The 21,247-nt window shown below is 36.8% G+C and overlaps 1 protein-coding gene across 5 annotated transcripts in view; it reads left to right on the top strand.

Moving 5' to 3' along the window:
* The first annotated feature begins 4,206 nt into the window (after nt 1–4,206).
* The window catches only part of LOC150106176 (putative DENN domain-containing protein 10 B), a 277,044-nt gene continuing 260,003 nt past the window's right edge, over nt 4,207–21,247 (top strand). For 2 of the 5 annotated variants that reach the window (XR_016548292.1, XM_090392209.1), the window contains exons 1-2: nt 4,207–4,393; nt 14,769–14,808. The gene's annotated coding sequence lies outside the window, so the exon portion shown is untranslated. The remainder of the gene's footprint in view (nt 4,394–14,768; nt 14,809–21,247) is intronic. The other 3 variants (XM_090392210.1, XM_090392211.1, XM_090392208.1) reach the window with 2 other exon arrangements.

Below are 21,247 nucleotides of genomic sequence, written 5' to 3' on the forward strand. Positions count from 1 at the left end.
ATTATAGGATCATAGCTTAATTATTTATGATAATCTAATGTCAGTTTGTAAATATTTAGTATAGCATTGAATTGAGTGATAACTAATATTTGAATTTACCATGTTAAGGAATTTAATAAACCTTTTGTCCAATGATAAAACAGTTGTCTGAAATTGCTGTCCAATGCACCACTTGAAAAATTACGAACCTAATCACGCGGGAAATTAACGTGTTAAGAAACGAGATAAAGTGTCACGACTGCAACATAGTTTCACTTTCAGACATATTTTAGTTCTTTCTCCTTGTTTGAGGGATTTGGGGTCTCAAACAAAGCAGTGTTTTATTGTTTATGATGCAGTGGTTTTGTGTGTAATTTCCAGCATTTCATTGATCAGGTGCCAAGTTTCCTTTATTCCGTTCTGAGCTGTTGTTAATTTGTTTCTATAATAGTTTAATTTGAATTTTAGTTTAGTTTAAATATTTTAATATTGTTTCTTAAATTGCGCTTCGCAACCGTATGCCTGGGGAAGGAGTGACCTAGGTTAGATTCTCGTCGGAGACTTGAGGAGCTGAAGGATCTTCCTCAGCCATAGCCAAGTTAGCCGGTCTTGGACGTGGTCAGCAGGGTTTTTCCCCAGTTTATCCTGGGGTTGTTCATCCCGTAAAGCAGGCAAACCGGCCTTGAGAACTCAACACTACGGACATAGGATACACCGGGGGTTAGGGCTTGATCACCTTATCCTGTGAACGGTTTGAGGTCCGTTGATTAATAAACCCTCGACACCGCATGGTAAAAGAGGGTAAACGGAATATGAGATGAGATGAATAGTTTCCTTTTGCCGTTCTAATCTGGGTTGTTAGGAGATTACGTTTTCTTTTGTATTCAGCTTGTAAAACGGTATTGTTAGGTGATTTCTTAAGTTGTTTCCATAGGGCATCTTTTCTTTGTAAGTCTATTAATTATGTTGTCTGTTCTCCATGGATTCTCTTTAGTTTGGGAAAGTATTTTTATTTTTGTTAATGGCTTGTTATATATTTTATTAAATGCAAGTTTAAGATTATTATATACAGCGTCAGCAGAGTCTAAAGATGCTATCTGCATCCTGTCTGCTTTTGCTGATTCCGTCGATTACTATTTCGTTTAGGATGCTATTATACTGATTTGTAGTCTCTCAGTGAGTTTTAAGGGTTCTGGTTTGGAGTGTAACCTTAATGCAGTGAAATAATGTTCTGCCAGTTTGCACGTTATGACGGCTGCTGTGTAGCTGTTCGAAGGAGCCCGTATATTTATGTAGTCAATACCAGGATGAGGTGATTGTATTTCTGACTTTCTCTTCTCGTGTATACGCTAAGAGATCCAGGAGGTATTGTTCTGTCTTGTTATTTATGTTCCTAATGTTTTATATTCATGTCTCCTATTATTATCAAGTATTCTGAGGCGCGCCTTCTTTCGTGGCTGAAAGCCACCTGTTTAGTTCGTCCAGAAATTCTGTAGTGCTTAAGTTGGGTGGTCTGTTAATTGCGTTTAAGATCAAGGAGTTTTCTTGTTTGATGTTTTTTTAACTTCGATGCATATGTTTTCTGCAAATTCTAATTTATTGTTTATTTTTATTACTTCTAATTTATGTTTGGTAAATATTATTATACTACTTCCTCGTTTATAACAATAATAGTAACATATTTTTAGTTTATTAATAATGATTATAAGCGAATCAGAACAACTTTCTTCTTCTCGCATCTCCATTTAGAAATCAGAGATAAAATATAATCATCGTTTGCTATTGTCAGGTCAACGATGCTGCTTCCGCTAGTATTTCCAAAAAATGGTTTATTAGTGTTGTCATTTAGTATGTGTAGGGAATTTGAAGCTAAACCTTCTTCCAGATTTGTACCTCTATTTTTGTGCTCTCGTTAAGTCATAGACAGAATGCGGGTTGTTATCCACTGCGAGGCTTAAGAGTGATTGACAGTAAAATGCTGGATGTTATCCAATATTATTGTCGTTTTTCATGTCGCTATGATTGTCTAGATACCCACGTATCTATACTATCCTTAATGCCCCGTTCTTTCTCCGAAACATTCCAATTTGATACCAAACGTAACATTGAAAGACTAATTCAATGTTACGTTTTTTACGAATTTTTACGAATTTCTCCTTGTTTGAGGGATTTGGGGTCTCAAACAAAGCAGTGTTTTATTGTTTATGATGCAGTGGTTTTGTGTGTAATTTCCAGCATTTCATTGATCAGGTGCCAAGTTTCCTTTATTCCGTTCTGAGCTGTTGTTAATTTGTTTCTATAATAGTTTAATTTGAATTTTAGTTTAGTTTAAATATTTTAATATTGTTTCTTAAATTGCGCTTCGCAACCGTATGCCTGGGGAAGGAGTGACCTAGGTTAGATTCTCGTCGGAGACTTGAGGAGCTGAAGGATCTTCCTCAGCCATAGCCAAGTTAGCCGGTCTTGGACGTGGTCAGCAGGGTTTTTCCCCAGTTTATCCTGGGGTTGTTCATCCCGTAAAGCAGGCAAACCGGCCTTGAGAACTCAACACTACGGACATAGGATACACCGGGGGTTAGGGCTTGATCACCTTATCCTGTGAACGGTTTGAGGTCCGTTGATTAATAAACCCTCGACACCGCATGGTAAAAGAGGGTAAACGGAATATGAGATGAGATGAATAGTTTCCTTTTGCCGTTCTAATCTGGGCTGTTAGGAGATTACGTTTTCTTTTGTATTCAGCTTGTAAAACGGTATTGTTAGGTGATTTCTTAAGTTGTTTCCATAGGGCATCTTTTCTTTGTAAGTCTATTAATTATGTTGTCTGTTCTCCATGGATTCTCTTTAGTTTGGGAAAGTATTTTTATTTTTGTTAATGGCTTGTTATATATTTTATTAAATGCAAGTTTAAGATTATTATATACAGCGTCAGCAGAGTCTAAAGATGCTATCTGCATCCTGTCTGCTTTTGCTGATTCCATCGATTACTATTTCGTTTAGGATGCTATTATACTGATTTGTAGTCTCTCAGTGAGTTTTAAGGGTTCTGGTTTGGAGTGTAACCTTAATGCAGTGAAATAATGTTCTGCCAGTTTGCACGTTATGACGGCTGCTGTGTAGCTGTTCGAAGGAGCCCGTATATTTATGTAGTCAATACCAGGATGAGGTGATTGTATTTCTGACTTTCTCTTCTCGTGTATACGCTAAGAGATCCAGGAGGTATTGTTCTGTCTTGTTATTTATGTTCCTAATGTTTTATATTCATGTCTCCTATTATTATCAAGTATTCTGAGGCGCGCCTTCTTTCGTGGCTGAAAGCCACCTGTTTAGTTCGTCCAGAAATTCTGTAGTGCTTAAGTTGGGTGGTCTGTTAATTGCGTTTAAGATCAAGGAGTTTTCTTGTTTGATGTTTTTTTAACTTCGATGCATATGTTTTCTGCAAATTCTAATTTATTGTTTATTTTTATTACTTCTAATTTATGTTTGGTAAATATTATTATACTACTTCCTCGTTTATAACAATAATAGTAACATATTTTTAGTTTATTAATAATGATTATAAGCGAATCAGAACAACTTTCTTCTTCTCGCATCTCCATTTAGAAATCAGAGATAAAATATAATCATCGTTTGCTATTGTCAGGTCAACGATGCTGCTTCCGCTAGTATTTCCAAAAAATGGTTTATTAGTGTTGTCATTTAGTATGTGTAGGGAATTTGAAGCTAAACCTTCTTCCAGATTTGTACCTCTATTTTTGTGCTCTCGTTAAGTCATAGACAGAATGCGGGTTGTTATCCACTGCGAGGCTTAAGAGTGATTGACAGTAAAATGCTGGATGTTATCCAATATTATTGTCGTTTTTCATGTCGCTATGATTGTCTAGATACCCACGTATCTATACTATCCTTAATGCCCCGTTCTTTCTCCGAAACATTCCAATTTGATACCAAACGTAACATTGAAAGACTAATAAAAAGTTTGAACGATTTAGTCTAGGAACCGAGGCACGTGTTGTTTGATGGATTACGTAAAAGTCGCTATGACAGTCTAGATACGTATTTATCTATACTATCAGTTTTACCATTTTATTTTGCAACAGTTGTAATCTGTTAAGTTTAAATTCCGTGTAGACTACGTATGGTGTAATTGCGTATCTGAAAATGTTTTCACTAATGCTTTATGGATTAGTATTTTTATGTGTGTCAGAGCAATGTCTTTTAATCGGCATAGTTTGCTCGCTATTATCCTGAGTTGTGCAGATAATTCGTATAGCTATTCTAACTTTGATTAGCATCAAAGTGAAGTCCAAGTTAACGTGTGTTATTTTCACCTGTGTGTTGGTTGTGATTTTAGGATCAGCGCTTTCTGTATAGGAGAATGGATGGCGAATAGTGAGATATTTTGTTTCTAATGGTAGGTTCCAGGTCTTTTTGAATATTATTAGTGTTTGTGTTTTCACTATATAAACTCGTGTGTATACTCGTATATGTCGTTTTCAGTTAGCCAGTTAGTTAATTTGATTGATGTCGTGTTGCATGTTTGTGTAAGAGAGCTTTGCGTTGTTAAGAATGGATACTATGGCGGTGTCATCTGCATATTGGAAGGTTTAATTTTTAGGGGAAGATGGCTAATATCGTGTGTATATGTTAAACATAAACACACGGTATTCCATAGGTTCCTGGTATCTCTTTGCTGTGCATTGGTCCTTACGTGTGGTGTTCTTTCTGTTTTTCATATATGCTTTGAACCACTGGAGTAAATGACTTTCGATTTTTTCAGCGTAAGTGGAGAGTTTGCGATACACAATGCGCTCCATGATTTGGTTAATCACAGATAAAGTTGCGATGGGTCTGTAATTACTTATGTTTCTTTGTTGTATAATGAAACCTGTGGAGCATTCATGACTAATCATACACACGTCACCACAGTAATAAGATTTTTTACTAAGTAAATATTTCGTCCTAAGTATATGGGATCGTCAGTACAGTTAATTCAAACATTACTAGGAATCGCATACAATTAGTGTGTATGCTTACAAGGGAATCCGTCTATGCATGCAGTAGCCTGTTATAGAATTAAATTAAAATATATCTGGAGAGAGACAATGAAACAAACATTACATTAAAATGAAATAACATATAGAATTATGTTACACAATTGCGGATGACAATTTCCCAGACTTTAGGGATAGTTAGAACGTCATTACGGTTCAAATTGGGTCTGTGAAGTAGGGCTTCAGCACTTTCTTTATATAAATGTTCCTGTTTATATAAAGATCTATGTAGAAGTTTGGTCTTTTTCCAATGGATCCTGTGGTTTGGGTTTTCAATTCCATGTAGTGCGAGGCCTGCGGTTTAAATTTTTACTTTAAATTGTCCATAGTAGGACAATTTAAAGGAACATGGGACCTGGTACACGCCAGGAAGCATTCAGGCGTGTACCAGCTCCCATGCTCCTTTTGTGATTATTTGTGATGTAACTAATTGTGGATTTGGTTGGATGGTTTGTAGGTAGCAGCCAGTTTATATTTCTTCATGATTTTTGAAAGACGTTCGGTGATGCCTTTGACATAAAGTATGGGAATCCTACTGGCTTGTTCTTGTCTAGGGAAGTGACATGATTTTTTGAGTTGTTTTAAGATTGTATCCATTTAGTATGGCTGTATTTGTAATTATTTCCAATTCTTGGTTTAAAGATTCTTCAGAGGAGCAGAATCCGTGTGCTGTGCTTGCTAATGATTTAATGATGTCAAATTATTGAGATGGATGATGAGCAGAAGAATTGTGAATATAGCGACCCGAAATATAGGCTTATGGTAGATAGAAGTGGAGATAGAATCATCTTCTTTTCTTTGGATGTGTATATTCAGGAAGGAGATACCCTGTGGAGAATCTTTTTCTAGCGTGAGTTTGATGCGAGGATGAAGGTTGATTATATTTAGAAACAAGTATAGTTCTTGCTCAGAATGACCCCCAGACAGCAAAGACGTCATTGACATATCGTAACCAGATGTTTGGTTTAGGATTAAACGTGAAACGTTTTTCTTCAAGGTGTTCTAGAAAAATGTTGGCCAAGTTCGGTGATAAAGGAGACCCCCCCCCCCCACCTTGCTGTTCCTTCCTTTTGTGTACATTTCTCTTTCCAAGTAAAGTATCCAGACGTAATAACAAATTTAAATAATTCAACAATATCGGGCGGAAATTTTTGAGTTAGTAAGTATTGTTTCCTTATGGGGAGTATTAGTGAAGAAGGAGACAATGTCGAAGCTAATTAGCATGTCAGTTTCCAACAGTTGAATGTCTTATTTTTGCGTGAAACACCGTGGAAGATTGGATAATTTGTAAGTCGGGCTGCTAATAGAATCTACGGCGGGTCTTAGCGGAGCGTTATTCGTGTGAAGTTTAGATAAACCGTATATTCTAGGAAGCAAGGCATGGTATGTCCTGAGATTTTTGTTTCTTGATCGAAGGAAGTGGTTTCATTTAGTAATTTGTTTAGTTTCTTGAGCTGTCTTTTTGTAGGATCATAATCAAGTTGGACGTACGTATTTCGATCTCGGAGTAATAAATTCATTTTTCGGTCATATGAATTGGTATCTAATAGTGATATTTCCCTTGTCGGCTCTGGTGATGATTATGTTTCTTTTTTACGTTTTAAGGAGGTAAGAGCTTTAGCCAATGTTTCTTTCCATTTTGTGTATAAAATCTAAATATGGAATGCATTTAGGTAAAATGGCAAACTTATGACCTCTTGCTAGAACATTTAATTCCACTTCTGTTAGTGGACGGCTAGGTAAGTTGACAACCCATTTTTCGGTCGATAATTTGTTGGTGTTTTTCTTGGATCGATTTAACAAAGTAAGTTATTTTGTATGTAGATAAATATTACTTTTTTTCAAATGCTTTGATCTCCGCATTTTTGAGATATTAGTAATCAATTGTAGTAATTCTTGATTTAACGTACTTGATAATTCAGCTTCTAATTCCGTGATTTTTAAAATATTCGTTGCAGGTTCATGTTTAGCAACTCGTAACTGATTAAGCAGTAAGGAATAGTTGCTTTCTGATAAATTGTATGAGCACCTGGTGATTTGATAACTCCCTTTAGTTTAGCGAACGTGGGAATGAGTTTATCGAGTCTGCACTTTTTTAAATGAGAGATTCTGGCACATAGCTTACCCTGTTTCAATTGAAGTTTTCCTATGAACCAACTTTCGCAATCCAAAACCTTCACTCTATCTTCGTAGGGAACATTCCGCAAGCCACTCTCCTCTGAGTCCTCTCCAACGCTTTCTCATCCCCAAGAAACCCAGAGGAACAGACTTGAGCACAATAAACCAAATATGTGCATATCAAGGTCTTACAAAGAGGAACTGCAACTTCCTCATCTCTACTTGTTAATGTGTTCTTCACTTGCCAATTAACCTTATGGGCTAATTTAGCAAACTTAGCAGTATGTCCTCTAAACTTTAACTCTCTGTTTACCACCACCCCTAAATATCTAGTTTCACTATTTCCTGGAGCACAGTGCGTTGATATGATACACAGCTTGTAATCTATTTATCCCAAACTCCGTAACTTTACATTTCTCAACATTAAACGAGCACTCATTAACTTTTGCCCATACCGAAAGCCTATTTAAATCTTGCTGCAAGCATCATCGGCAAACAAATGAATATTTCCTTTTAGGTTATTTCCTATATCATGTATGTACAAATTAAACAGCAATGGTCCCAGCATTGAACCTTGCAGCACACCACTAGTCACCTGTTCATGCCTCGATTCTTCCCCTCCATATACCACTTTTTCATATCTGTCGAGCAACCACCCTTTTATCCACTTAACCAGTGTCACATCCATCCCCATTTATTCTAATTTGTGCAAGAATGTTCCGTGTAGTATCCTGTCCAATGGCTTTGCAAAATCATCATGTAGCCATTTCCTTTATCAAAGTTAGTTGTTACTCTATTATAAAAAGTCAATAAGTTACTAAGGCAGGACCGACCCTTCACAACGCCATGTTCACCCTCATACAGTATCATATTTTTATCTACCCGTTCTGTAATTCTCTTTTTTTATCAAATTTTTAGTACACTTACCACTGTACCTGAGATACTGATTGGTCAGTAATTTGATACTGCAGTCTTAGAACCTCCCTAATGCAAAGGAATAATATTGCTCCCTTTCCACTCTCTTGGAATTCTACCAGAGCTGAGACTTAAATTAAACAGCTTAGTCAAAGGCATTGCCAATTCCGTTGCGCATTCTCGCAAAACTCAATCTGATATCCCATTAATCCCACATCTGTATTTACATTGAGATTCTGCAAATTCCCAAGAACTCCCAATTCATCCATCTCTGTTCCCACATTAGTGTGTGCCACATAGGTTAAAGCAGTAACCTGACATGAATGACCTATCCTTGCAAAGTGATAAGTCAGTAACTCATCTATTTTATCTGCTTGTCTCCTCGTGACCATAATCACTCATTAAGGTTAATCTTCCATAGTCATTCTTCCTCTTGCTTGACACATAACGAAAGAACTCTTTGGGATTTCCTTTTGGCTTGGCTAAATTTTTCTAATAATCTGATTTTGCCTGCCTTCCCATACTGTTCACCTTTCTTGCCTGAGCCTTGTACTGTTCATGACTTTGCTGGTCACCTTTCTCTTACCCTCCACAGCATTTTCTTCTTCCTCTGCAGCTCGTGCTTAATGATATTATCCATCCATCTAACTCCTACACGATTAACCCTCCTTCCACTATAGGTACACAATTTAATACTATTTCCTCTAGATCACTGTTAACTATATCCTATGCACTACTAACATCCTTACCCTGTATCGTTTTATGCCATGGTACAGATTTAAACGTTTTCCTAAGCATATCATAGCCACCTGCCTCGTAGTTTCACAAATACCCTTCTCAATGTTCTCTCCTTGGTTGTGGATAGATCTTCTGATCCTGTGACCAGGTCCAATACTCTCCCACCCCTAATTCCCTCACATGCTTAAGTAATTATCCCTCAGCAGGTGTATAAAATCTTTCCTTCATGCCAAGTGATCTTCCTTCCAATCTATATCTCCATAGTTGAAGTCGCCCATAATAATCACTCAAGTGTACTCATTGTACTAATTTGGCGATGCATGTCTTCCAGATCATCTATGGACCTCCCTGGCCTATAGCAACAACCAACTGTATATTTTCTCTTATTGGTCTTAGTCTCGCACCAAATTGCTTCGAATGTACAGAAACCGTCCCGCCTCTTTCTCTCCTATTCTTTTGGGTTGCAATTCATCTGCTATCATCAGCGGTACTCCTCCCATCGCATCTTCTCTATCTTCCCTGAAAATACTGATTCCTTCACATTCAATCCCTATAACTACATCATCTGCTGTTAGCCAAGTCTCACTAATGCCTATAACTTTTAGCGAGGTTTCACTAACCAATGCCAAAGATTCCTCTTGTTCGTGATACTTCTGGCATTAGCGACATCCCTTTATTCCCTCCTTGATCCTTTACTTTCTGGATTTACTACCCTATTCAATATTTTTGCTTGAGAGACTAGATTCCTCACTTGATCATTTCTCACATTAATTCGCTTCATGGGTGCCTTCACACAAACTCATTTCCTTCCACCCTAATTGCTTACGTTCACCTGAATTTGCACGTCAGCATGCTCAGTGAACAAAGCTCTCTCCGGACACCAAAACCATTCAGACGCAGTTCATCTGCATTGTACAAATCCTTCTTACCGTCAGAGACCACAGATCCACAAATACTATGTCATTCATTTTGCACAATCCACGTATAGACTCGTTGGCTATCGGTGCCGTCTTCTTCAGTCCGCCTCTATCATAGCGTGGTAGGAGACTTATAATCTTCACTTTCTCGCTCTTCAGTTTTGCCTCTTCTAACAACTTCTTTACATCCTATTACGCCTCTTAAATCATTGGTACTAACCAAGACAAACATTTCCTTCGACTTACCTTTTTGCCTCCAGATGGCGTGGCTAATGTCGTGAATTTTTGCTCGCGAGGAACAGGGTTTTGTCATACTTTCGCTAAGTACTCCCCTGATTATTGAGTCTCCATACATAATTTTCTCCTTAACTTCTTTTGCTTGCTTGTTTGTTTGGTCGATCTTTATTATTCATTCAGACCGCCTAATTCTTTCTTTTTTTCAGCCCTGCTTAACTCTTGCCGCTTCTACAGTTTTTTTCAATTTCGTGCTTTGTCCTACGAAGGAAGACAGTTAAGCGCGCTATCTCTTTATTAATATCCATTTCGTTCTCCTCTATTTCCATGTCGCACGTTCGTCATTATTAACATCATTTCCAGTCTTATCGTCGGTATTTGTGCGTTCTCGTCACCTAACACTCACTTTTAAAACAATTAATACATACTCTCTCTCTCTCTCTCCACTTTCAATTTCCTTCCACATATTCTTTAATTTTCTCGACGCATACATCGCACTGAATAATATCCGGCAAATTCCAATCGCCGGATAACGTGGTCTTTGCCGCCATTGTTCGTTGTGTTGGTGCCATGCCGACAATATCGCAATAAATATCACAATAAAAATGTTATAAATATACTAATACTCTAAAAACACGAAAATCTACACTAATACTGTATAATACTCTAATTTCTCAATGAAAAAACACAACGAAACAGATAACAAATCATCAATTTCACACGAGCGTTAAATTACACGACCACTCGCAATATAAAACCAAAACCCAACCTTTCTTTTACATTCAGCTTGTAAAACAGCACTGTTACGCGACATCACAAGTTGTTTCCATAGGGCATCTTTTCTTTGTGCGTCTATTAATATGTTGTCTGTTATCCATGCATTCCGTCAGGTTTGGGAGCGTATTTTTACCTCTGTTAATGCTTGGTTATAGATTTTATTAGATGTACGTTTAGTGTATACAGCTTCAGCAGAGTCTGAAGATACTATTTGCATCCAGTCTGCTTTTCAGATTTCTTCATTTACTATAGTTTTGTTTGTGATATTTGTAGTCTCAGTGAGTTTTAAGGCTTCTGTTTCAGTATGCAGCTTCAGTGCAGTGACTTAATGATCTGCTAGTTTACACGTTATAACGCCTGCCGCGTAGCTTTTTGGAAGGACCCGTATATTTATGTGATCAATACGGGATGAGGTGATTGAATTTTCGATTATCTCTTTCCGTGTATACCACTATATGAATTGGGTATGCTATTAAGAGATCTAGGTAGTGCGCTGTGTTGTTATTTATGTTTATATTTGTCACCTCTAATTATAGAGCATTCGTAGCTGTTAGTATAGACGAACCCCGTCGGTCGGAAAGATTTGGGTTCGATTCCTGTCCATGACGTGAGGAAAGTTTTTATCTGGTCTCTTTTGACTAAAGGTGAGTTAGCCGGTCTCATACGGTGGCAGAGAGTTTTTAAGCCCAGAAACTCAGGTTTTTCGTCCCTCAGAACAGGCAAATCGGTCCCGTGAATAAACACGAATCTACATTCATAAAATATACTTCATCCCTGATTAGGGGAAACCACAAACGAAATAAATCACCTATTATTATCAGGAATTCTGAAGCGCCTTCTTCCGTGCTAGAAAGCCATCTGTTTAATTCATCTAAAATTTTTGTGGCGCTTAAATTGGGTGGTCTGTATATTGCGTTTAATATCAACATTGCATATCTTTTCTGCAAATTCTAATTTATAGTTTATTTCTATTACTTCTAATTTATGTTTGCTGAATACTATTATACTACTGCCTCGTTTAGTTTGCCTGCAGTGTTTGTGTTGTTGAAATTTTCGTAGGTGGTTGCCTCTTCATTTCATGTGGTTACTTCTGTTAGTATTAAAATATCTGTTTTGTCTATATCTTCCTTCAGATAAGCTCGCAGGATCAGCCAGTAGTTCTGAATGTTCCTGATGTTGATGTGAAGAATAGATGGTCCTTTTGGGGAGGTAGTCACTCATTTCCATCCTGTTATCGAGTTTAAAATGTGGCAACTGTCATGTTCTGGGATGATTAGATCTGTTTGGTGGTCTGGGTTCGTGTAGGTTGATATGCCGTGCCCTTCTTTAAGACTTCACATTGTTCCTATTAATGTGGTAGCCTGTGATCAACAGATTTTATTTGGATTGATTTTGCATCTTTTGTCCTTTCAAGGAATATTTTGCTGTCTCTTATCCACATAAACTGAAAGTTTTTTGTTTTTGCCTTCCTTGTATGGTAGAATACTTTCTGATCTTATTATTACATGGCGCCTCCAAATGTGCCCTCCCTCGATGAAAGTCCAAAGACTCATCGAGGGAGGGAACCTACTCTACAACTATCTCCACCACTCAAATCCGCCAATTACAACGAACCTCAGCTGCACCAATACCATCCACTACCAGTACTTTCACAGACAATCCCAAACAGCCATGCCACCGGTGGGATTCAAACCCGCGACCTTTTGGCTGGAGAGCGGATACGCTAACCACTCGGCCAACCAGGCCGGCATTGTTCCATTCAGATCCTTGGCTACTGTTTTTAAATCCTGCTAGCTATTATGAGGTTAACTTTTGTCGTGCTGTTAATGAGTCGCTCCGCAATGGGGGAGGTCGGGGAAAACGTCTTTACCTTTTTTGAGGTAATCGGTGAACCGATTGGAAAGCTTTTGGTTCTACGGGAGCGCGCATTTTCTGGCTTGGTTGAATTACCGTGTCTTTTAAAAGTTCGGTGGAAATTTCTGTGAGAACATTTGAGATCATTATATGCTGTTGTTGGTTTAGAAGTTCATAATGTTGTTTTAAAGAATTTAGTTCTTGCCATAGTTCTGTTGTCTCTTAAATTAAGTTATGCTGTCTCGCTGTTAACACTTGAACGTTGTTTTTAATTTCTCTAGCAGTCTGCAATACATAATCTACAGAACTGTTATTAGATTTAATAAATTCTCATATTGATTGAATTTTTTAATAATTTGTGGAGTATTTTTATCAAAGAGTTCTCCAACAAATGTGATTAAACAGTCTTTTAGGTTTCGTGAACTCTTTTCTAGTAATACATTCAAAGTGGGATCACCTGAATTTCTGATGTTTTTCATTTCCTTTGCTGTTGTTTGCTGCGTTTGCTGTTTACTGCCATTTGTATTTGCTGCACTAGCTGTCTGCCGCCTGCTGTTGTTAGTTGCATTGGCTGTTTCCCGCATGCCGTTGAAGACGACGTTCCTTTGTTATCTCTATACTGTTGGTACTTCCACTCGTCAGGCTTCACATTCGATTTTCGCTGCCAAGTGGCCTCGGACAATCCCGAACGGAGAAAATGCATATTTCCTTGGAAGTTCCTGCATGTTATGTAGTTTTCTTCTCCCGCAATTTCGTCCTAGCATTTATAGCACTTCATCTTTCTAGTTTTCGCAATCCTGGTGTGACTACAAAAATGGTGACTTTCTTTAATAACAATAATAACAACAACTTAATATTTTAGCATTTTCTTATCCCTCAAATAAATTGCATGCATATTCTATAAAATTTAGGCAATAATACTATAATTTCTTACATCTAAGTCATTCAGATTCCAATTTACATCATTATAATTTGCACAAAGTGCAATTCATATAACCGAAGAATACCAATTACAGTAATGATTTGCAATTATAGTTCACAGAGAATACGATTCTCTGCAAGGCAGAGAATATGATTTACATGTTGTATATTACTTTTTTTTAAGGTTAAATTTTTAAAGGTTATACAGACTTCACATTTATACAACTCACATACTGCATTTTGGGTTTTGTACAAACATACAGTAAAAATATATTTTTTGATAAATATACATACATACTATGCAAGTTTCCAGAGTTCGTGTTTTTATGTTCTATAGTTATGTGTTTTAAATTCTTGGTACGTTGTTGAGTAGCATGGGTATCAGATGTGATCTCATAAAAGAACTGTATCAGTTGTAAAGAGTTGTTGTGGGTCGTGTTATGCATATGTCTCTGTTGTTATGATAGCTGATGTTGAAGTAATTCCTTAGTAACATTATGTAGTGTTTTCCGCCATAAGTTGTTTGGATATTGGCTATTGTACAGTATATAAATTCTGCAAATCACTGACACAATTTTCCTATGCAATGTTTCTAATTTTGTTAGGTGGCTGTTTGATGTGTTTGTGTAGACCGCTATATCGTACCTGAGTAGAGATTCGCAAATACCGTGGTATAGGAGTTTTTTTTTTATGTTAGATCGAATCATGTCTTTTACTTGGAAGAGTTTTGCTGCGATGATGCGGATTTTAGTATGCAGGTATTCTATATGTTTTGTCCATTTAAGGTGGCAGTCTAAAGGCCAAAACATTTTCAATGTGTTATGGGTTTGATTTCGGGACATTGGCAGGTATTTTTGTTGTTAATGCAGCGGTTAGAAATAATGTGTCAATCAATCAGATTTTATTATCCATACGTAATCTTTACCACACCCACACACACGAGCATACAGGTACTTATTTTTTTTTTCATCCTCAAGACAGTCAGTAACTGCAAGATAAACATGGAATGCTTGAAAGGGACATGAAATCATTACCAGAAAAAAAGCACTTCATGTTGAGTTGGCTTCGTGACATCCGATAGTGTGTCCAGGAGTCAATCCTGGACACACTATCGGATGTGGCTATCCGATATTTATTAATAAAGTTTTGATAAATTTTGCAATGCTAGTTAAAGTTTTTTCTTAAACATGCTAATTTAATGTAAAACGACAAATAAATATGGCATCATCATTATAATAATTCCGATGCCCTTTTCTTCCAGGTAACCCCATTAAAGAAAGGAATACGTCAGACAGTGTTAGGTAAGTTGTGTTAATCACTTTTGAGATATTAACGTGCCTTTCTTATCCATTCCTTATACACCACCTTATACGTGCCTTCCATACGAATTTTAATCAACATCAATATTGCACAGTATTAAGTTTCACAGTGGAGCAAATCGATAAAGATATGATTTCGTGGGCCGAAATTAAATGCAAATCTCGTTGATAATCTGTGTTATTCAGGTCACTGTACTAGAAAGAGATATGTCGTACGCACTTGGAATAAAAGGAAAGAGAGATCATTAGAAATGCTAAGTTGGCAACAGGTCAACTCCATTAACGATGCACGCGGTGGTCCATCACGGGCGATGATAAAAATCGCTCTACACGAAATTAATCTTGCACTAATAATATTCTTTTCTGTTTATTTATTAGGTACGAGTTGTTCTGTAACAAATTAACGTTGCAAGCGCATTATCGGGATTACTTTTTACATTTAGTAAATCATTTCATTTGTGACAAAGCAAAAATCCCATGCTGGTTAGGAATAAACCCTACTATCTTGAAATCGCCTTTGTATAAGTGAACTATGAGATATGTATTTTTAAACTGACCAGGGATCTTTCGTAAAGTTTTTCATGTTACTTATCAGATTCATTCGAAATCAATTATGCATTATCATTAAAAATAAAGACCATATCTGGTAAAACTATTAAACATAAATTCTAATAACCAAGTCATCATATCCGTAGTGCAATTGAAAGAACGACGACACATCGCACCCTTCGATTACAAAATATATTTCTTCAATTCTCCTCGTGATAAGTATCTTTATGTAGACTGTTTCAACTGAAGGTGAGTTACGCGATCTCGTGAACCAGTGGCAGAGTTTTGTTTTCCCCCGAAAACTCGGGTTTTTTCTATTCCGCATATAAATCGGCAAAAGAACATACATACAGAATTTACTGCCAAATATACGACTAGTGGGTGGAGTCATTTGTTTGTGTAAATGGCAGGTTGTGTGAAGTGGTGTTTCTTTTCGCGATGAGTTCTTGGACTCTTTCGGGCTGTCACCTAATAATAAGCATATCTAAGCTTAACTCGCTTTATATTTTCTTAGGGAATATTTTTTTTCAGTAAAAATTGCGTATTCTAATATGGGTATATATTTACGAGTGCAATTGTCTTTACGAGCCAAAATAAAATTTTTTTATTATTTTGGCCCTTATATCATAAAATGAAGGTTCCCCAGCATACCAAGATTATCTCTGATTTGAAAAGCCAGGATTTGAATCCCGTCGATGAGACAAGAAAAACCTTAATAAGGCCTTTTTCAGCTAAATACGAGTTTGTGTTTCTATACAAGCTTGAGTAATAAGGTTTGATGAACCACGCAAGTCTGCAATGAAAACCTGTGAAGTCTCTGCCGTTAAGTACCACTGCACAGTGGCCATCGGATGCCTAGGCGAATAACGGCCATAAACTTTAATATTATTACTGAAAACTTTCCCTGCTTGAATTTCTTGGCAAACACGAATACACTGGTAAACATGAAATAGTTTCGATAAGCCTCACTTCCTTCCATAGTATCTTCAGTGAGTTTGTACTCGAAATACCGGCTTTGCACGGACAGTGCTTGTAACTATCATCATCACCACCACCAGCACGAACCATGGGCTCACTGCCCGTTGGTCCGATGCCTCCTTCACTATCTTCTTCCACCTTTCTTTATCCAGTGCACAGTGTCGCAGTTTCTGTGCACTCATTCCATACCAGTCCTTTATCTAGTCTTTATACGAGTCGTCTATCCATTCTCTGTATGGTCTATCTCTTCTGTTTACACCATCCATAATACCAAACATAAATGTCTTCATCTTCCGGTCCTCACTTATTCTACAGGTGTGTCCAAATAATTGCAACTACCCTTTTATCATCTTCTGCATTAGGTTATCTTTTGGTTGTATCTTCCGATAGAGCACTTCATTTGTGATTTTCTGTACCCATCCTGTTCTTAGAATTTTCCTGTAACAAGTTCTTCCAAAAGCAAAATTCTTTTTCTTGATTCCTTATTTATTACCCAAGTTTCAGATCCATATAGTACACCGCTAAAGATGGACGCCTCCAATAGTTTTAGTTTTGCTTGCAGGCTGATCCCTTTACTTTTCCAGATGTTATCCATAGCCTTCAGATTTGTTCTTCCCTTTGCAATTCTGATCTTTATTTCTTTTTTACAGTCCAAATTATATGTCATTTTAATTCCCAATTTTTTGTGAATTATTCTACATTTTCTATATCAATTCCATCCACTTGTATCTTTTGTTTCATGTTCTTTTCACCAAATACCATTGTCTTTGTTTTTTCCAAGTTCATAACAAGTCCAAATCTCTTCCCTTCCACATTTAATAGTTTCAGTGTTTTTTGTAGTTCTCTTTCATCTTCTTCAATAATAACCACCTCATCTGCGAATTTCAGATTGTTAATTCTCATTTCCGTGTACAGATATTCCTTTTGCATCTTCCTTCAGTTTGTCCATTGCTCTTTCTAAATGTGCGATGAAAATGCTTGGTGATATTGGGTCTACCTGTCTAGTACTTCTGCTTGTTTTAAACTATTTCCCCAAATCATCACCTATTCTAACTGCTGGAACTGCATTCTGATAAACATCTTTTAATGCAACTATTAGTTTTTTTATCAATTCTGTAGGATTCTAGCACTGCTAATGTCACTTTTTGGTCGATAGAGTCAAATGCCTTCTGAAAATCAACAATGCAAGTGATATTATTGTGTTTTAGCTGTGCAATTGCTTTCTGTTTTTATATATATTTTTATATATATGTTTTGGTTTTTTCTCCTAGCTTTCTCTGCTATTAACCTCATTGTCGAAATCTATTCAATTGTAGTTTTATCCTTCCTAAATCCTGCTTGCTCGTCTGCAAGATTATGCTTCCAATTGTTTTTTCAATCTTTCTGTCAATATCATCATCTCTTTACCAAGGTGACTTGTCAAGGCAATTGTTCTATAATCTTTACATTCTAGCTTATTTTCTTTCTTGTATAATGTCACTAATATTGATTTCGTCCTCTCCTCTGGCATTTTCTCTTCTTTCCATACCATATTACAAGTTGGTGCATTTCTGTAACCATATTTTCGCCACCATATTTAGTAATTTCTCCAGTGATGTTATCGTTACCAAGACTCTTGTTGTGTTTTAGCTGTCCAATTGCTTTTTTTCCCTCTCCTCTTAAAATGTCTATCATGCTCATTACCTGGTGGTGATATGAGCTTCATTCTTAAGTCAGTTTCCCAGCTATCTAAATCTAGTTGTTCTTCATATAATTCACTATAGTATGTTGTCCACCGCTGTACAATTTTTTTCTTTATTCATCAATGCTTTGCCTTTTTCATCTTTAATTGTGGTCTGTTTTGATTGCCACTTTCTATTAATGGTTCTAATAATTTCGTATACTCCCTTGTTTTATGCTCTTCATAGTACTGTTCTATATTATTGGACTGGGCTTCTAACCATTTTATCTTCTCCATTCTTACTGCTTTTTTCACCTCATTACACTTACTTCTATATTGTTCTGTTCTGTTCTTGTCTAATCCATTTCTTCTTGATCTTCTCTTCTTCTGGAACTGTTTCTGCAACTGCATCTTCTATCGCCTTCATTACTCTTTTCACTCTTACATTCGAATTTTTTTCTTTGTCCATACTTACGTTTCTCTTCTAACACCGTTCTGTACCTTTGTTCCTATTTTTGCTTCACATTTTGTTTTTTTTTTTTTTTCATTTATTGTTTAATTTCAACTTGATGTTTGCAATCACTCAACTATGGTCTGAGTCTATATCTGCTCCTTGAAGAGTTAGACACTGCTGTACTGATGTTATCCAGCTTCTTTTAATCGTATTCATATCAATCATATTCTTGGTTTTCCCATCATTTTATCGCCACGTCCATTTTCTACACTCATGTTGCTGGAATCTTGTGTTACCGATCATCATCTCGTGATGATCGGTAACACAAAAAAAAGCCACAGCAAATTCTAACATTTTTTCACCTCGTTTATTTCTTTCTCCGAAACCATATTTTCCCATGGCTCTTTCCCAACCATCATTATCTATTCCGAGAGTGGCATTCCAAACTCCTTGAGTAATTAGCACATCTTGCTTTGGTATTGTTTCTATTGTCTCTGTCAGATCTTCGTAGAATAAGTCAATATCCTCATCTGTGCTGTCAGATGTGGGTGCATATATCTGGACTATTGATATGTTAAATGGTTTTGCCTGAAATCTTGCTACTATGATTCGTTCATTGACTGGTTTGTAGCCTAACAGTGCCTCATTAACTGAAGGAAACCAACTCCTTCATGCTTAGTGTCATGCCCTGACAATATTACTTCGCATCCATTTATCTCTCCTGATGATATAAATCGCATCTTCGCCAATCCTAGTATATCACACCGATATCGCTTCATTTCCTCACGAAGTAATTCTAATTTTCCTGACATCCTCCTCTATCCAAAGTGTCCGCACATTCCACGTTCCTACTGATAATAGTTCTGTTAGTTTCAATTTCCGTTTCCTTTCGGTATCCCACTTTTCTATCCAACCCCGATCGCTCGATTGCAATTGAGGGAGACGTCCGAGCCGGCATGTTTTAGCTGTTGATCGTATAGGCATCAGATAGCAACCGTGATTTTTCTTTACAGTCACGGTATCGACACTCATCTGACCGATCCTCTTCTATCCAGGCTTGGGACTGGCATGAGACCCCTAAGGATCCCATGGCTGAGTTGCTTATAACTAGTTATGCATTAAATTCTTTTTGTGTTTAACAGAGATTATAATAAGTGAAGAGCCGTGTTACAATTTTGAAAAGCCATTTTCCAATGGAAGGGGGGAAATACAGAAACGTATAGTCTTAAACGCAAATATGGAATTTTTTTTTTGGTTTTAAAGGTTGCATATGTGAAAATGAGATTCTGTCGATATCTCAAACTTGCAGAATTCCCTTCTTGTTCGTAGTTGACCGAGGCTTTCGGCAAAACGCCAATGAAAAAATTAATTTTGGTTGAGCTCAATATTGTTTTCAATAATTCTTTCATGGGTGTTAATATAGTTAACATTCGTTGGCTGTTAAAGAAATTGCCCCCTATCAACTTAACTTACCTCAAAGTCGTAAATCCAGTCGGCTGCTGGATGTACTAATACCACGTGTGTTGATGATGCGTCCAAGTTTCTGTCTGAACGGCGCATTTTGAAAATTTATTTTCGAGAAATTCATTTATTACGAAAACTTTATTTCTATATTTTGATCGAAATTATGCCAAAATGTTTGGTTTGGAGATGATCAGCGGATGTTTATTTCTGATCTTCCAGTTGAAATTCCGTTTTTAGTTTGAAAACAATTTGAAATGTTAATAATTTTCTAACTTGAGGGAACTGGGTGAAATTTTATTATTAGCATCACTATTAAATTTTTTTGGATCGTTTTAATGGCAAAATTAGGCGAAACAAATATAGTTCTGCAGTACGCATCTCAAAGATAGTTAAAGATTCAGGGCTATGCCTGCAGTCATTTCCTTACTTCTCATTTTCTCTACGTGTTTTTTTTATATTTTTCACTACTAACAACCAGGCAGAGAATACTGACAGATATTTAAAAAGTTCAGAGATTTCGATTTAGCATCCATAATCAGTTCCATCCAACCATTTCGAATTAATAATTGGATTGGAATCAAACTAGAAACGTGGATATCACATTCAGAATCTGAAAAATTTTTGTCAAGTTCCGTCCAATGAAACAGTCGTCAAATTTCTGCAAAGAATTTCAGGACCAAATCCGACAAGCCAGAGTTGTCACTACTCTGGAGTGTTGAATTTTTTTTTTGTTTCGTGCCCCTCCTCAGATTATTATTTGTGCATATCCATGAAAAAAAAAAAAATTACGCGTTTTGCTAAACGCACCTAAGAATTAGTGATAAATCGCTCTAAATTTTGATGCACTTGACCTGTTTTAATATCACAGACATTATGATAGTATTCACCACGGAATATTGACGAAATGATATAGCCCGCCATTTGAGTTAGTGTTCTATATCCAGTCTCCGGCCAACGGGCTAAGGATTCGAATCCCGCTGTGGACATAAATGTCTTTAGTTAGGAGATGAATTCCACCTTCCCTTGTGAGACTACCTTCCGCTTACTTGGAGGCTCGAAAACGTTCCGTGTTTGGTCTCTTGAACAGTTTAAAATTATGTAGTCATTAGCCCAGACATTGTAATAATCGATAGGTTGATAACATTTTGTGGGTGGGATTAACATTAAAAAAATATTCACAATATCTTAGATATTTTCTTTACCAGACCTTTTAAATATTCTGTAGATATGGGCTCTGCAGTACACTTGAAACCCTGATAATTCTATCCCATTCTCAGTCTCCTGTCCTTTGGTACTAAACTGGTAATAAAATGGAA

This window comes from Typopeltis vanoorti, chromosome 5 (assembly GCF_054136105.1).
Source record: "Typopeltis vanoorti isolate ZY-2024b chromosome 5, IOZ_Tvanoo_1.0, whole genome shotgun sequence".
NCBI lineage: Eukaryota > Metazoa > Arthropoda > Arachnida > Uropygi > Thelyphonidae > Typopeltis > Typopeltis vanoorti.